The sequence below is a fragment of the Eleutherodactylus coqui genome, chromosome 10 (assembly GCF_035609145.1).
Source record: "Eleutherodactylus coqui strain aEleCoq1 chromosome 10, aEleCoq1.hap1, whole genome shotgun sequence".
NCBI lineage: Eukaryota > Metazoa > Chordata > Amphibia > Anura > Eleutherodactylidae > Eleutherodactylus > Eleutherodactylus coqui.
In genome coordinates this window covers 74,346,534-74,364,907 of record NC_089846.1, presented here as the reverse complement: position 1 = coordinate 74,364,907, position 18,374 = coordinate 74,346,534, and positions in this window count along the sequence as shown.

The following is an 18,374-nucleotide window of genomic DNA, read 5'->3' as shown; positions in this document are numbered from 1 at the left end:
CTTAGCGTAATCGTTGTGTTCCTCTAACAACCTGTATTCCACACATATTTTGCAACGAACATATAACATATGAACAAACTCAGTAACAAGGCTTCACGCATCTGTGTGATTCAACTGTTACTTTTTTAAGGATATTCTCCAAGTCTCCCAGGTCTCATTAAATTTTTTGGTGTTCTTATTCCGGAACGCCAACCATTTTTCAAAAATATATTGTTCGTCCATACGTCTTTTAAATTCTTCTATGTCTGGGGGTAATGGATTTTTCCAGTGTCTTGCTATTATGGATTTGGCGGTCATTAGGGAGTGAGCAAGTACATATCTTATCTGTTTAGGAAACGTTTCCAAGCCCATCAGCAATATATACATTTTGGCGTCTTTAGGTATGTAGCACTTCAATGTGCTTTGTAAGAACATGGTTATGTTTTCCCAATATACTTTTAGTGTTGGGCAGGACCAAAAAATATGTGATAATGTGCCTTTTTGGCCGCAGCCTCTCCAGCACAAACCATCTCCCAGGTTCGATCTATTGTATAAAAGTGATGGGTTGTAGTACCATCTTAGGTTAATTTTGGTTTGTACTTCTAGTATGTTAAGTCCCATAGTGGATTTTGTCATTAACGTATTCGAGCTGGACCATTGATCCAGAGGTATCTTTTCTTTGAGTTCTAGTTCCCAGTTCGACATGTATGTTTTTTTTGTCATTGCTTTGTTGTTGGTTAGTATGTCATAATAGTCTCTTGTCTCCGATTTACCTTCGAGAGGGTTTGTGAGAATTTTCTTAATGATTGTGGTCGGGAGTTTTACTTTGTGTAAGGGTTTCTCTCTTAAGAGAGAGCAGATTCTAAGGTATGTAAATTTTTCGCTCTGCGGGAGGCCATAGACAGTACTTATTTCTGTAAAGCTTTTAATTTCTCTCTTGGATGTTAAGTCCTCTACGTATCTGACTCCTCTAACGCTCCACGGTTTCATATCACAGTTAGGTAAAAATACAAAACCACCAAATTTTTAACCAAACCAGATTCTTTCCATTCTTCAGGCCAACTCCCCACACACCATTTGCATTGAAAATAAGCCCCAAAAGCTGTGCTACACGCTGCATCCGTAAAAAGCTCCCAATCGAAGTCCTGCACTACGTCAGAAATCATCACCAATTTTCCATTTTACTGCTGCAGAAAAGACAACCATGCTTCCAAATCCTCCTTGTGTTCTCTACTCAAACTAATAAAATGATGCGGTAATTTAGCTCCTGATGTCACGGCTGCCAACCTTCTGCAAAAATCCCTTCCCATGGGTATGACTTGACATGCGAAATTAAGCTTACCCAACAGCAATTGTAATTCCCATAGCGTAACCTTGTTGACCGGGCTAGCCCGCCATAGCTCTAGTTGAAAATCATGTATTTTCTTACTCCGCAGCTTACACTCCATGGCCTCAGAGTCAATGGTAATGCCTAAATCCAAACATGTCGATGGTCCTACAGTTTTTTTCCAGGGCTAACAGCACCCGAAATGATGCCCCACCCTTTCCACTGTGGCAAACAATGAGGATTACACTGACGATATTGCCAGCCCCACACACAGAAAATCATCAAATAAATAATGGATCACTGAGTTAATACCCGCACCTCCGTTATCACTCATTCCAAGAATTAACTAAATACCTCAAAGTATGCGAATGAAACACCTGTCTGCAAAATACCTCCCTTCCCGATATCACCCCAACAAATGCCAGCTTTCGGGATTACCGACGCTCCTTTCGGATATGATAAATGGTGGATCAACCAAAATTTGTTCTATTCTCTTTTAGGTACCACACCCAAAGGTGAAACAAAATCCGACACCGGAGGGTCCTTTAAAGGCCCTGCCATCTGACCTAAATGCACCTCCTTCCCCAATTTTTCTGAAACGACATCAGAATACATCATGGCGGACCAAAGATTCTTAGTAGAAAAAGGGACCTTATGTCATGGGGGAGGAAATTTTAAAACCATTGCGGAAACCTAACCATAGCAACTCCACTTTAACACCGTCCGGATACCTATTTAGGTAAGGCAGCATCTCTGCTAGCCTCATTGGCACCTTCCCTTTTCCATTACTCGCTGACCCTTTTCCCTTTCCTCTCTTAAAGCATCTGGTTACCCCATGCGATGCACTATTACACTGTGGACATATATGTTTGAACTTGCAATTACCCCATAATTTGCACTGGCCCTCGTTAAATTGCCAGCAGACTGCCAACTTATTCCCCCCCCACCCCAGTTGTCCATATTGTCCTCTTGACTGTGAAGTACTGCTGGGGCCCGCCACCCCAGCTCCCTATTGAAAAGGCTGCCTGTATCTCACCAGGGCCATCACCCATAGCCAAAGGCCTATATCCTTGTGATCCCATCTGATGCTCGGACAAACTGCTTTTCTCTGTCTAAATTGCTCATCATACCGCAGCCAAGCTTGGCCCCGATAGACCCGATACACCTCCCCAATAGCATCCAAATAGCAAAGAAATAGGGAACAATTTTCCAGCGCTTTATTTCCGATCACACCAGCTAAAAAGAGCAAAAGCCTGCAGCCAATTAATAAAAGTCTGCAGAATCAACCGCCATCTCCTTTTGATATTCTGTCCTCTCCCCTTTGTCAAAGTTAAACTTTTCTAATGGCAGTAGCGAGAATATCTCCACATACTTATCCCACCATAATTTTTTCCTTCATCTCCTTTTTTACCTCCTTTTCCTCCCTACCGATAACTGGGACTGTAGATTTCTCGGTGACTTGTGATTTCCTTCCTGTCGCACCACTCTGCACCAATTGTCCTGCTGGTGTGTACTGTATTGTGCTTGGACTGTAAATAGTTCTCTATCAGTAAACAAGCTCTGCCAACCGTTCCCAGCTCTGCAATTTAAACCTGCTCTGTGACTGTAGACCAGGTCTTTCATCGCCCGGATTCACTGCAGAGGAAGAAATGGGGGTGTCACTCGTGGCAACCCATCGCCACTGCACCATGGGTTACCCTTTTATAGGCCCTCCCTCAGTTACTTGGACGGTCCGTGCTACCCTCAGGGTGGGAGACGGTAGAGCCCTGTGACAAGGCACAAACTCTACTCTGCTGTCTCCTCAGATACTGCAGTTGTGTACACAAATCACTGACACATGACACCAGCCAATATCATAAGGCAATGAAAGTCTTCTGCTTTATTAAGATGCGGTCACAGTATATATATATATATATATATATATATATATATACGTACAATCTAGTCATAAGCAGTGTTAGGGTGGTTACAATCTATCAGTTGGTGTGAGAGAAAGAGTGTCAGTTACATGAACACAAAGTCTACACTCTGCTCTCCTATGTTATATACACAAGCTGTGTAACTCCTGGGTGCGGCACAGGAAACAGATGCCATCTTTAAATACATTGTCTTCTGTGAAGTATGAAACAGTATCTTTGTTATATCTACAACATGGGCCAAGCCTCTGTGCAGCTGAACCGACGTCCGCACAATACTGCCTCTTCCCCTGGACCCTCCACTTCCATACTCCTGAAACCTGCAGCTCTCTCAGCTGATGTAGCACTGGGGCGGGAATGATCCCTGAAACCCCCCACCAGCATTTCCTCTGTTCACTGTTGTCATCCATGATCCAAGCACCGCACCCTTTTCTGAGCAAGGCCTAGACCAAAGCACAAGGCCCGGTGATTTCGCGGGATTCCTCCCAGGCCTAGCCTCTCCTCTGGCAGGTGGACCATCAGAGGACTGACCTGGAGGGTCTGAGTACGGTTCCCTAGACCACAGCAGGCCCGAGGAAAATAGTCGGGGCTCAAGCACGCCGGAGCACGGGCTCTCCTCTCCCGGGGGATCGGCATCACCGGAGCAGTTTTAGATGCAGATAAGGCCTCGGGAGTCAGGCTTCTTCTTGATTCTAGCGAGTAGAAACACCATTTGTTTGGAATCAGGCTAACACAGTAACAGTCGTCTGCAAGTCTTGGTAAACGTCCAGTACTTCACTAATAGGAACTCCATATTAACCCATCAGATGCAAGATGACAGGTGAACTACTTTCTAATGGTCAATGACCAGCAGCCTCCTTAGGAAAACATTTGTTTATGCAAACAAGACAAATGAATCATAAGACACTAGAACCTTGATCCTGGGTCTATCCTTGAAGCGGTTGTCCAGAATTTTTACTATTGATGAGCCATCCTCAGGATAGATAATCAGTAATTGATCTTTGGGAGTAAACTGCTTGGGATGCCTGCCAATCAGGTGACTGTCAATGCAGGCAACACTACAAGCATATAGTGCTGTCAACAATGCAGTGGCCTGGGCTGGTACTGCAGGCACAGCTCCCATTCTGGAGATCTGCTCTAGGGAAGAACACCTCTGTAATATGGCATCCAATAAACCATGCTCCTTTTTTGTCAGACTCTAGAATTAAAACCGGACAAATAAAATGAGATGCATACAGGGGTTCAGTATTGCTCTATAGACATATTACAGCCCCATACAGCTCTGAGCTTGTACTGAGCCATACTATGCAATGTGCTTGAGCTGTAATACTACATAATAGGTGTAGAACAGTAGATAAATGTTTGATGGCTGGGACCCCCAGGGATCACGAGAACAGCAACCCCCCGAGTCTTCTAGGAGTATGGAGTGGCGGTGGTATGTGTCCTATTCACCCCTATGGGACTCCTCCGAGCAATGTGCTTAGCAATGTCCCCAAGTCCCGTAGGATCCTTGGCTGTTTTTTTTTTTGACGGATTTCTAGTAGAAGTTCTGATCCTACCATATAGAGCTTCTGTCAGATCTCATTAGAAATAAACTGAAAGTAAATATGCAAAGTCTTCAAAAAAGAAAACAAAGGGGTATAATTATGATACCTCAAGTGGTTACTGGACAACATCCCTTCAACAGCGCTGACTGAAGTATAACAACAAGCTGAGCAGTACTTACCCCTCTGAAACCTCCAAGACCCCAAAAAATAGTTTTAGCACAAGTAACAAAACTCTGGCTTTTCTGCCGCATCGCCACTATCTGAAGAAGTGGAGGGGGAGCGGCTTTAGGGGGTGTGGCCACAAGTACCGTCGCTTTCACTATAATTCACACCAGAAACTGGCAAAGATTACTAAAAATCCTATTCCCGCTTGAGTTGGCTTTTCAACGTATTGAGACCTGCAATTCTTACTACATTTGTCGCTGGCAGATGGGGACTGGCTTTACATAGTCCGATGTATGAAACGCTAGTCTAGATATATGTGCCCCATAGTCTTTTAAAATTGGCTCTCAGTCCGCTTTCAGAGACTACATGGACAGGTGAGCTCTTGTGGTGCAGTGGGTATCTGTGAGGTGGCCCAGAGAACGGGGGCTAGGCAAGCCTCTCATGGGTGCTGTATCGTGACCATGATGGTCGCCATGTATTTCTGCACCAAGCAGTGTAAGGACCCATTAAATAGAGGTTGCGGTGAGGTGTACAGTTGGCTTATATAATTTCATCAAACTGTAACAAAGAATGTTTCATGTTCATAAATACTGCAGGAAGCGACAGATCAGCGGATAATATGGGATCGGGGGTCTCTTTCTCACATGCTGGAATCTTGGGGGTGATCCCCAGATATTAGTGACAGCTGTCAGCAGTGCTGATGTGACGGTTCTGCCTGCAATAACTGACATCACTGGGAGGTATAGACTGTAATCTGACAAGTGCTGGAGCTTTAAGAAATGAGCACTTAGTTATCTTTCGTGCAGCTGCAGCAACAAGAGGAGGGCCGGGGAATTCCCAAATGTGCTTTCATTTCAGTCAGGACCAATAGGTTCCATTAGAGCGACTCCATCACTTGTTGCTGAGAAGATGGATATGTAATTATGTAGCAAGCAGATGTAAGTACTAGAGACTGCAATCAGAACTCTGGGGAGGAAGTGTGTAAAAGTAGAAGTACTGAGCCCTATTCTGTAAGCAGATGCACCGATTCTAGTGGAGAGACCTCCATGATACGTGTCCTAGGAGGCATTATAGAAGTGGGTCTCTGAAGGACCGGATAAAAAACATGAGGGGGTCCCGAAGGTCCTCACACCCTCTTATTTCAGCTTAGTACTGATACAGGGGTGTGAATACTTATGTCCCTGCAGAATGGGAGTTTTTAATTTAAAAAAAAAATTACAAATATTTCTGCCTTTCTGTTGTCACTTTGTCATTATGCGGTACTGAGTGCAGAGTGAGGGGAAAAATGTGACATTTTTTAAAAAATTGCACAAAGCCACAACATACAGTAAAAAAAAAGTGTAAGGGTCTGAAGACTTCCCAGATTCGCAGTATATAACAGCAGACTATGGATGTTACATCCAATTCATAGAAATGGAGTTGAAAAGCAGCATTCAAATCAGGCCACAGAGAGGTGCGGCTCGCATTATAGGGAAAAAACTGCTTTCTTATGTCTAATCTTGAAAACCTCTCTAGAATACAAGGTTCTGTGTCACCTCACAGAATGCGGGGTCTGGGTGGTCCCAGAGGTCTCACTCTCTGCAATCCTCAGCAATCATCTGTTTTGGCAGCCACATATTTGCACTGCTGCAGTAAATGCAGTATTATAGGTCATTCCCATAAATGGCCGTTGTGTGATACCGGACGGCAGAATTACCGATCCCTATTCTGGATCATAGGGGGGATCCCACGTCCTACTGGGTATATGAGCCAGGACGAGCTCTCGGCATGTTCTCCTTACTGAGACTATATGTGTCTCATCATTGAAGCTTCACTGAAGGATGTAATACGGGCGACCACAAGCCCCAATGAAGGGGGCTCACCTCCACAACCACCAGTCTGACATCACCGCTGCCTCTCCTATATTCTGCTGAGAAGCTCTTGTAAGGAGAGAAAAACTTTATGCAATAAACTGACAAACTCATTCAGGCGGCGGTGTCCGTGTGCTGTGTGTGTGCTGTCCGTGTTCAGTCCGTGTGCTGTCCATGTTCAGTCCGTGTTTAGTCCTAAAAACATAATGAATCAGCTGTAATCTGTGTCTTCTTCCAGAAGTCAGTCTGTGGGAGCGGGTGTCTCTTATCACCCCCACTGACTGTCATCCGAGAAATCAGACCAAAATCGGTCACGCTGAGATTTTTAAAGTTTTACACAGAGCGCCCATCTGAAAAGCTCTGTTGATTTTCATGGGTCCGTGTGCTGTCCATGTTCAGTCCGTGTGCTGTCTGTTATGGACACGGATGAGAATTACATCAGTGTGAATAAGCCCCTGGTTCGCTCTGGCTTTTTCTTGGTAAGCTGTTCTATATCACATTAGAAATGAACCGGATTCCTGACGTCAGAGAACGGCATTACCTGTCAGTCTATAGAGCACGATATACTGTTCAAGCGGTAGAGCCGATATGTTGCTTCCGCTACTCTTTCTGCGCTCCATCATTCGAACCAGGGACTCGTCTCCATTAGGACATTAAATTTATGGCGGCTAAACAGAATTCTACCAGAGAGTATTTTGTGCAAAAGGTGGAGGACGGATGAGCGTCACCCAACTGCTATCCCTTCTGACCCCCCCATACACGTAAACGCTCGCTGCGCTGCTTCTAGAACGTCGTTTCACTTCTATGACAGCTACAGCGTAGTGCAGCATGCTTCCCGACTACCCCTGACTGCTGCATACAGCCGGGGGCCACAACTCAAGATAGGCGCAGGTGTCAGAGGCGGGATGCTCAACTATCAGGCTATGGGGTATCTTGTGAATTTACCATAAAAGTCAAGATGGGAATATCGCTATAAAGGCGCTCATGAGAAGAATGCTGCTTTTTAGAGGGGTTGTTCAGAATATGTATATAATAGAAGACTCATTGGTGGAGTCCCCACTGCTGAGACCCCCACTGATCTCAATAATGGGTGTCCCGGGTCCCTCCTCACTATGGGCTCACTGCATCCCCTCAGTGATGAGGGGGCTGATAGGAGTGACGGTCGTGTGTGCACGGGGCCCCTCCATTCATCTTCAACAGGATTCTTGGAAGTAGCTGAGCACCTCAACTGGCTATTTCCATCAGCCGCCCTGCTATGGATGGAGTGGCACCACGCATGTGAGATTACCGTTTCAGTCCATCTGGTGGCAGTGCGGTTGAGTGCAGCAAGCCTGCAGCGATGAGAAGAGGGGTCATGGGACCCCTGTTCTCAGGATGGGTGAGGGTCTCAGTGGTGAATATGGATAGGTGATAAAAGTCTATTCTGGTACAACCCTGGATGAACATACTGCAACAGTAGGTCCTACAGAGTAGAGCCTGCGGCTGCCTATACACGGCCTGTCTCAGCCTCGGGGAATGCACGTGGTTTACTGCTAACCGATAAGCTGCGCTACCATTGTTTCCAGATGCAACCCGGTGTAGTGGCCCAGTACATGTTTTCTTGGCCCCCTCCATTATGTCATACATGTATGTCTTGTGTAGATGCGCTGTGCAAAACTGTCTTGTCATTGTGTTATGTGTATTGCACAGATGCAGCAAGTGAGAGGTTAAGGGCTCCTGTCCACGGACGAGATTCTCCGCGGTAAAATAGGCTCACTGCAGATAACTGTCAGTTCTCTCCCCTGTAGCGGAATATCACTAGCGATATTCTGCCTCACCCGTGGACAGGGGGCCTTAGTGTTTGCAAAGCCTGGAGACTGTCTGTAAATGTATCAATTTATGTCCTGTCACAAGGTATGAGGGAGGTTATAAAAGTTAGTATTTGGGAGTGGGAAGAGGTTCATGTCTTCTGGAATCGCAGTCAAGAGGTTCAGCTACATGGGGGTACCTTTAGCCCTCGTGTAGTGAAGCATGGAATAAGAGGAGAGGTGTCGCAGATTGTCGGTTGCGACAACGCCCTGGCATGGTGGCTTCAGTACAGGCAAAGACCGGTTGCCTGGTTAAGTAGGTCAAGGGTTAATGCATCATGTGCAGGGTTTGTTGGTGCTGTCTGCCTTGCTGCATGGATGCATGCTGAATTAGCCATGCCTGAGAGTAGGGTGGAGGTGTGGTTTTCTATTCACTCTGCCATTATTTCAGGTGCAGAGTAGCTTTTTATTCTCACCCCTCCTGGTGAGCAGTGCTGCTTATTCCGTTCCATAGTAGGAAATTTGGAGTTGGAGCTCTGCTGTGCTGGGTGGTTTTCAACCTGCAGATAAGTAGCTGTTGGTTTCCTTTTCAGTTTGTTTTGCTGCTTTTCATTTCAGTTTTTTCTTTGTGTGTCGGTGCATCTCTCTAGGGGTTCCTATAGAGACAATCAGGGCCCAGAAAGAAGACTGCTGAGCCGCCTTTATGGAGGCGATGTCCCCGCTTTAGGCAGGGAACCGTCACCCGCCCTGTTAGGTTATGGCCAGGCTTCCTTCCCTCTCCCTGGAGTGGTGCAACCGTCCTGCATAGTGTGGTTCGTGATTATATTCTACCGTATGTACATTCCCTGTCATCATGCAGAGTGTTGTACTCTGGTGTCGCACGGGCCTTACTTCTAGGTTACGTGCTTCGGTTGTGGTGCACACTGTTGGTCAGTGCATTAATCAATCTACTACTGTCGAGGTTATCATCACCCTGCATCCATGCTAAGCTTAGTGCTCGTGTGCTGCATGGACGTGACAAAAGGTTTTCCCAGCTTGGATGTACATGTGAGGAGGAAGGAGTGAGCCCCACCTAAGCAGATCGAGAGCAACCGTGAGTGAGTGCTTGTCAAGGCCCAATGCAGAGGTATTGTCTACGTGATAATTTCCTATGTGGCTGTCCGGATCTAGTGGATCACCGCGTAGAGGTACACCCATTTTGTCTTTCGCACTCGGCCATCCTGAAGTCTGGCTCACCGGGTGGAGGTACTCCTAAGACTATCATTCACGCATGGGTGTTCTGAAGTCTGGATCACCATGTGGAGGTACTACTGTTCAAGTCTATTAATTTCAAGCACTGTTATTTCTCTAAATTGTGCCTTGCATTGTTGAAGTTTGCCAAGTAAAGTTTATTCCAGGCCCTGACTGTTCCCAGGGAGCTGAAGTACTTCATATCTGTCTGTGACTCATTTTATTCTCCACCGGAGTACATTCTGGTGTGTACCAGAACAGTGTCGTCAACCGTGACAAACTCTTTCCCTGTTCTACCATCTATTGGGCATCCCTATCCTAGGGGTGTCTGGAAGAGGCCCAGCACTGCTTTTGCCTTGGCTGCGTGTGTCCCTCAGGAAGAGAGCCTGGTAAGTCCCGCCATGACAAGCCAGCATCTAACCCTCCCAGCTCCTCAGCGTATGCCCTGTGTCCGGGGTCACCCTACGTGACTCTTCACCGGCAATTAGCATGAACACATGTGTTACCTGTGGCTGGGAGACCCCATGTATGGGCACCCTTAACAACTGTAGAAGGTCTGGCCCTCCTTGACATTCTCAGTAGTAGACCGAGGCCTCTGAAGTGCAGCAGCTTGTATGGAAGTAGGGAGATGTTAGAGTAATGCAGCAGCTCATATAACTCTGCAAAGTATCTGTGGAGGCGCAGGAAGACCTCACGACGGCTGTGGATGGAGCATTACATGTACTATGTGTTAGGATGTGCTGCTGGGATCTGTTGTACTATTGTACTTCTAGCAGCACAGCCCACACAGGTGGTAATGATTGTCCTAGCTGGGTGTGGTGATCTCCTGCTAGCTAATTACCTGGGTCTGTGGTCACATATAGACCCAGCTCCTGTCAGTGTCTATCTGGGTTCCAGGGAGAGCAGTCATGTTACTTCTGTGCTGTGTAACTTGTTATCAGTTCTGTGCAATTTGTTCCCACTCTGAACTGTGTTTGCATGTAGGTCAGTTGTTTCTCTGCTTCCCATAGACGGTTTCGACACCTGTAGTCCTTGTCTGTGTTATATGCAGGTCCCCTTTACAGGTATGGCCTCCAAACGTCTTATGTCTCGCTCTGTGTGTCATTTGGTGGTCCCTGACACAGTTCCCTATGTCAGCTCTGTGGCTGATTGTCTATCCCCCCTGTATGAGGACACATAGACTTGCTGTGAGTTTCATCTGTGTGATCTGTGTCTTGCTGGTGTTCTGGATTATGGTTTCTCCAGCAGGCTTCAGGGTATTTTGTCGCTTCCGAATTGTATCGTGTGCACACATCGTCGCGCAGAATCAGACACAAATGCTGGTCTAAAACTGGGAGAGTCTCTACAATGTATAGAGGCTCAAGCCTTTTATTATAACACATGACAACCGCCCTTCAATGGGCGTGCAACAGATTACATCAGTAACATATAAGATTCTCATTTGTCGGATCATATAGAATCTCCCACCTCTCTGCCCACCCTCCCTCACGTCCGCCATAGTATGGACTTTGTCTTATTTAGCAGGCAACCTTAAGCAGTTTCTGTGTATGTGGCAACCCATTGTTTAACTAGCTTGTGTGAGGAGTGGAAGGGGGCTAGGTAAACACTCAGTGTTTAACACAGATATACACAACACTATGGCCCTTTAACTCTTAGAGGCTGGTTGTGCAACTTGTGTAATTCCTATGTACTTAGCTAACATTAACATCATACATCCATTGTCTAGCAAATACCATGATTAGATTGTGTGTGTCCTTTAAACTCCTCAGAGCTAAAAGTCATTACAACAGCAAAATACATTTGGGTTATATAAATCGATAGACATTTTATACTAAATAATCATAATGTCTATCACAATCCCCCCTTAAAATGTCTATCCTCTAACTCTCAATCTGATTTTCACAGTTCTCTGCGCATGAGCCTATAACTGGAGCGCGTTGAAGGTTCGTTTTAGAGTCTTCAAGGAGGTGTAGGACTTGTCCACTCCTTCTGGGGATGCATCCAGCAAACTCATGGTGGGAGCGGCTTTTCCAGCATCAGTTTCACAGGTCTCTCTGACAGAGGGGATAACACAGCAGACTAGAACAGAAAAGATAATCAGTTCACATACAACAGCGACGCCCATGTGTGCCAGGATCCTTTACCACCCGCTCATCCATGGCGAGTGCTGGTCCCAAAAGTTAGCTCTTTTTAGTTAGTGCGGTCAGCTTCTTAATGGCAACTGTGCCTTTACCCGCGGGTCACGTGTCGTCTAGGATGTAGGTACAACAAGTCTCCCCTATCATCTTACAGACACTCCCCTTTTTAGCTAAAGTCATATCTAAGGCCATTCTATTTTTAAAAAAGTCATAGTCGAAGTAGGTCCTATTGGTCGACTAGTCCCTATAAGGCATCTCTAGTATAATTTATAAACCACTGCTAACTATAATAAACATAATTAATCCAGTCAACATTTATTTACCATAATGATCAGGAAAATGGACTCGAATCTAGTTTTAACTTGGTCTCTAATTTTTAAAACTTGTCAGGTACCCCCCTTGGCTATCCTATGATGTCAATGTATACGTGTAGATCAAAACTACCACCAGGGGTCTCTCTTCTCGCTCTAGCATAATGTTACAATACTAGTAGCGTCCCACAGTGGCGTGGGACTCCCTAATCTTCACCCACACCAATGTCCCTCCTGGAGATAGTCCAGATGGTGAACACGTCCAGGTCGCCTCACCCTGACCCTACACTACCTAGTGACAAGACTGGAAGGAACGCCGTACCTATGCGGAAAACAAGGATAGACCAACATGACAGGATAACCACAAAACACAGACTGAGTTGGATCGAGATAAATTAACTATTGGGGGTAACCTCATTATCCTCAATGTTGTCCGAAAGGGTGTGGAGGAGCATAAGGGCTTTACTAAGGCACACTCCCCTGTCCAATTACCCTCCAGGCGGGTCCTCTACCTCATGTCTCCACAAAGCCAGTAAACGTCTCCTAAGGTCTGGACCTGATTCTGCATCCATTCCCCTCCTATCGTACTGTAGGAGGAGCAATACCCATTGGTGAGTTCCCTAAAAATCTCCCTCCACCCTGCCTATTTGCCTGGCAGGTGTAGTTTCCAGGGTAGTCAGTAATACTCTCTCCGGTGCAAAACACTTAAGTAGTTATAGAGTATTCCTTCTTCCATTTCTCACGGACAGTGTAATTAGCGGAAATGTTCGTGAAGAGACTGATAAACCACTCTTCAGCATCTACAGGGAGATTTAGGGGGACCATCCCCGAGTGTGGTCGGGCACTACTGCACACGCAACAGTTAGACTTGTTGCTCCTGTTAGCATTGTACCTCATCAACTGCAACCAGAGATTCTGGTCAGAGTAGCCAGTCGCTACTGTCAAGGTGTCCTCAAAGGTAGGGTCGGCTATGATCATCATGTTCGTCAAGGTCTTTATCTTACGGCGGAGGGGGTTAATTATGGGCACGGGACTAAGTGAAGGCTTCCATTCGGCTGCATCTACCATACCCCTTATTTTAAACTTCCCTAAGGGATCTGTCCTCCCGTACCGGTATGTCCCCAGACTATAAGTCCCTCCGTCCCCCGGGCTTGGATCTCCCATGGTTAATGTAAAAACCGCATTAAAACCAAGCAACATACTAAGTTCAGCCTTCCAATACCTGCTGTCCTTATTATTCTCAAGGAGGGTTATACGACTAATTAGGGATTTCCCGCTCCTATCTTTCTTATTTAAGGCACTTCGCGGTTTATAGGACTAGTCTGTTCCTGCGTTACATCCCACTAATCCCCAATAACGGCAGTCTTCTCCCCAGACGTTATCAGTGGCGCAAACATATTGTATTCCCCGGGTATATAAGTCATATAACCAGCTGGACGGAGCTAAATCTGGCCTGCGGTGGGATCTTGCGCCTAGACACGGGACCACAGTACAATAGTCGAAGGAATATGCGGCTACTTGAGCATTGGACGAGTTATACCAGAAGGTAGCCATACCCTCATATTCTTCCGACTAAGGATTCCAGTTGCCACCCTCCTCTCTCACTAGCCCTAACCAGAGTAATGTCCTTGGCACAACTAAGACTGGTCTCCCGGATCTGAAGCTTTCTTACAGTATGAAGCATGGATCCATGTAAGTCTTTCGGCTAGTTTCACAGCTGTGGCAGTAGTCAGAAGCACCTGGTAGGGGCCATCAAATCGGGGCTCAGGAGGGTGCTTCCTGGGGAACTTCTTGATGCGCACCCAATCCCCAGGCTGCAAGATGTGTCCCAGTGTCTGCCTCTGAGTCTGGAAGAGAACACCTGTGCATAGGCTTTGGTTAGTTCTTTAACAACGGAAATCACATACTCAATCAACACATCAGATTGTAATTGTAACTACTGAGGATAGTAACAACCTAGCCTTGGGGCTAGCCCAAACAATCTCGTAGGGAGATAATGTATAATCCCCCCTGGGTTCATATCTAACACTGTATAAGGCTATTGGATGACAGTCTTTCCAAAGTGGCGTCATTTTTAAGTATCTTACTTTTAGCGTGCCACTACGTCTCTCCACCTTTCCACTACTCTAAAGGTGGTACAGTATGTAAAAGGCCTGGGATACACCAGAGCAGACATGACATGCTACATTCACCTGCGAAGTTTATACCTCTGTCTGACTCTGAATCACTTCTGGTACTCCATATTCACAGTTTACCTCGTTCATGAGCTTCTTTGCGGTTACCTACTTGTTTTCCTTGGTAACAGGGTCGGCCTCCAACCTGCAAAGACATCAACAACAACAAGCACGTATTCATACTTCCCAACAAGTGGGAGCTGAACGTAGTCAATTTGCAATCCCTGAAATGGGTAGAGTGGTCCCGGCAAGTGTGATGTGGCAAATTTACTTCTGCCCTGACTCACCTATGGCATAGATCATGCTAAACTGGACAAATGATGCAGCAGCTACAGAGAACCCAGAAGTCGCCCATCGTCTTTCAAGCGTCGTCGTCATTGCTGGTTTACTAGGTGGGTCTTTCCGTCCATCAGCTGGGCCATCATGGGATACAGGAACTGTGGTGGGCAAGTGCTGTTGACCGTTCACCACACGCTGTCCTGTTTCTGCTGCTCCCATATTAGTCCATTTATTCTTTCCTTCCTTGCTGGCTTGTAACTGTAAAAAGTCTTTAGCATATCAAAGTCCAAATTTTTGTCAATGTCCAAAGTTTTTACCACTGACTCATGCTGTCAGTATCTTTTCTTCTTTCTTCCACGGCATGAGGGCCGCTGCCTTTGCTATGCTGTCAGCGAGGGTGTCGTCTCTCGCCTCTCCAGTGTAGGAATCGGTGCGAACTCTCAACTTTGTCAGGTAGAAGCAGGGCCTCCATGCGACTCTGTACTGCTGCACCATTCTCAATTGGTTGTCCTGCTAAGGTAAAAACTGTCTGGCCTTCCATATTGGGCCGTAATCATGAGCTATGCCAAATACATACCGGGAGTCAGTGTAAAGGGTTGCCGTCTTACCTCTCACCACTCTACTCGCCTCAGTGAGGGCCTTCAATTCCGCTTCTTGTACTGTGACATGCGGAGGCAGAGCTTCTGCTTCTAGGACATCTTGTTGTGTGACCACTGCATATCCGATGTGGAGTCATCAATCCTCACCCTGATACCATCTGCAAAAAGCTCAACATATGCATTATCAACAGAGGTTCTGATAACTGTTTGCATATCTGCAGTTTCTTACTGTATTAGTACTAAATAATCGTGCTGATGTTCTATTTCACATGGCTCAGAATCTTGTTATCTTATTCCATTTATTTATTTTTTTTCAAACCCAATAGCTGATCTACAACACCTAGATCATCTATGGCCCAGATCACCTCTGCCTCCCCCCTTTTGAACCGGAATACTCAATGGAAAAAAGAGTAATTGCGTTCAAACTAGTAAACCAAGAGGCACAAAAACAAGCACTTTGTAGGTCAAGATGACATTGTATGCAGCGAAGTCTGAGCGAAAATATCCTTTAGATTTTTTTTTTCCTTTCAGGTCGCAGTTAGCATTTTTTACCACAAGGGGGCGCCACACAATTCAAATTTTATGTCACCCAGTGTAATAGTACTTCAGGGGAAGTCCAGCGTTTAGCTTTTACTCTCCTGTCGGAATATAATTATACCTTCAGTGTAGACTGACACTAGAATATACAAAAGACTTAAAGAAAAACTAAAGAATACGGATGAATTAACATCCTACTCTGGGCAATTCAATCCCTCTTTCTTCACATAAAAAGTTAAATTACTTCATCAAATTGCGTGAAAAAGTCTGCTGGGTGACTATAGGGAAATTATTCCATCTGTAGGAGCCTTCCATAACATCATCGGTCTGAGTATCCATTGGAGAAGCGGGCAGTAGAAAACAGAGCCCCTGGGAACATGAAAGAGCGTCCCCTGTCATGTATTCCCGGCCTCTGCCCCCCATGCATCAACTCCAATCTTCCATGCACTATAAACCAGCTTAGTCGTCTACTATGTCCCAAGCTGCATCTTCACAAAGGTTTGTTTCCCTGAACTTATCACACATCCAAAGTGGCCACATCTTGGAGCGTAACAAAGTCTGGTCAAACAAAACCTTACTTCAGACAATCATGATGTTAGCACTGGATACAGTGGCATTGGGGAATATAGGCCTCCCAAATGCAGCAAAATGGCCGCCAGAGGCAGAAAGGGGCGGGGCTACAGATCTCCCAGGTGAGGCAAAATGGCTGCCGGAGGAACGGGCGGGGCCAGGGGCAGCAGCTCTCCCAGGTGAGGCAAAATGGCCGCTAGAGGCAGAAAGAGGCGGGGCCAGGTCCTGTCCCGGATGGGGAGGGACCGGAAGTAACATCACACACCCTGAAAGTGAGCACATGGGGGGGAAAGTAACTTCAGGGTGGGGGCAGGCCTCACTACATTTACTGCAGAGTCACACTATGTTGGGTTGTAAACATTGCAAGCGCGGCCGCCATTACAGGGAGGGGCTGTAGTCAACACAAAGGCATTACATTGTTCATTAGCAATACACATACCCCACTACATGCTTTCCCCTCTTCAATCTCTTAACTACATTATACCTCCTCCTAGCAATCTAAAAACACCTTTCTTTCTGCTAGGCTTCCTGCTCATCTTCTGAAAACTTTCTACAACCTATCTTACCATATTCATTTCTGCTTATCTGTCCATGACCTGACATTTCTTTCTGCAACTTTTCCTGGTCCTTTCCCATTGTTCAGTAAACTCTGCTCCCTTCCCTTCAGCAACCAGATCACAAGCTCTATGACCTTTGTCCTTGCTCACTCTGCTCAACTCTATTCTATTCGAAGTTTCTGGACACAGTAGTGTTTCTCTTGTAAAATCTGCTTTCTTCAAATCCTTCCAATATAACCTCTCTTTCCCACTCAGATTACAATGCACATTAATTCTGCAAGACAAAAGGAACGGAAGGGTTAATTGGAAAAAGCTTTCAGTTCACTCTTTTATCAGCACCCCTCCCCCAATAATCAACACTGCACATTCTTTCTATAGTACCAAACAGATGGGATTACTGGAGAATACCCACAACGGCTCAGGGTATATATATATCTCATCCACCTTTATATCAACCCAAGGTCTACTAGCAATCCCGAAGAGCACTTCCTGTACACATCCTAGACAGGACATTTTAGCTATACACAGAGACTGACGATTATTTTCAATGACCAAGAGTTTCTGGAGTCAGCCGTCACACCACGGCTATATTCCCGCCTATATACCTTTTCACATATGAGAACATAACACGCTCAATCATAAAGGTAAATATACGTATCATAAATCTTCCTAACCTCACACTAGTTTTACCTAGGAGTAAGTGTCTCTCCGGCGTGCTCCCTCAGACTTAAACAGCCGAGTCCGCCCTTCCGACACATTAACCCTCACAGAATTTATCTCTTGGTCTTGTATACACAGTGTTTAACCGTCTCAGACACAACAGCATACAAAATACCCCTAGACAGGTAACATGGTGATTTTTCGAGTGGACAGACCTGTCTTTCAGTGAAGGTCCAGTCTGGATCAGATACAGGCAGATTTAGCAGTCAGAACCCAGATCACCGGTAGATTTACATAAAGCAATCTTACCGTGTTCTGTAGATTTTCGGGCCCCTGAGTTCTGCGTGCCATCTGCCGATCTCTGTACGTTCCAGATGTGACCTCACAGATCCACTCGCCCACCCAAGGACGACACTGTTCTGGATTATGGTTTCTCCAGCAGGCTTCAGGGTATTTTGTCGCTTCCGAATTGTATCGTGTGCACACATCGTCGCGCAGAATCAGACACAAATGCTGGTCTAAAACTGGGAGAGTCTCTACAATGTATAGAGGCTCAAGCCTTTTATTATAACACATGACAACCGCCCTTCAATGGGCGTGCAACAGATTACATCAGTAACATATAAGATTCTCATTTGTCGGATCATATAGAATCTCCCACCTCTCTGCCCACCCTCCCTCACGTCCGCCATAGTATGGACTTTGTCTTATTTAGCAGGCAACCTTAAGCAGTTTCTGTGTATGTGGC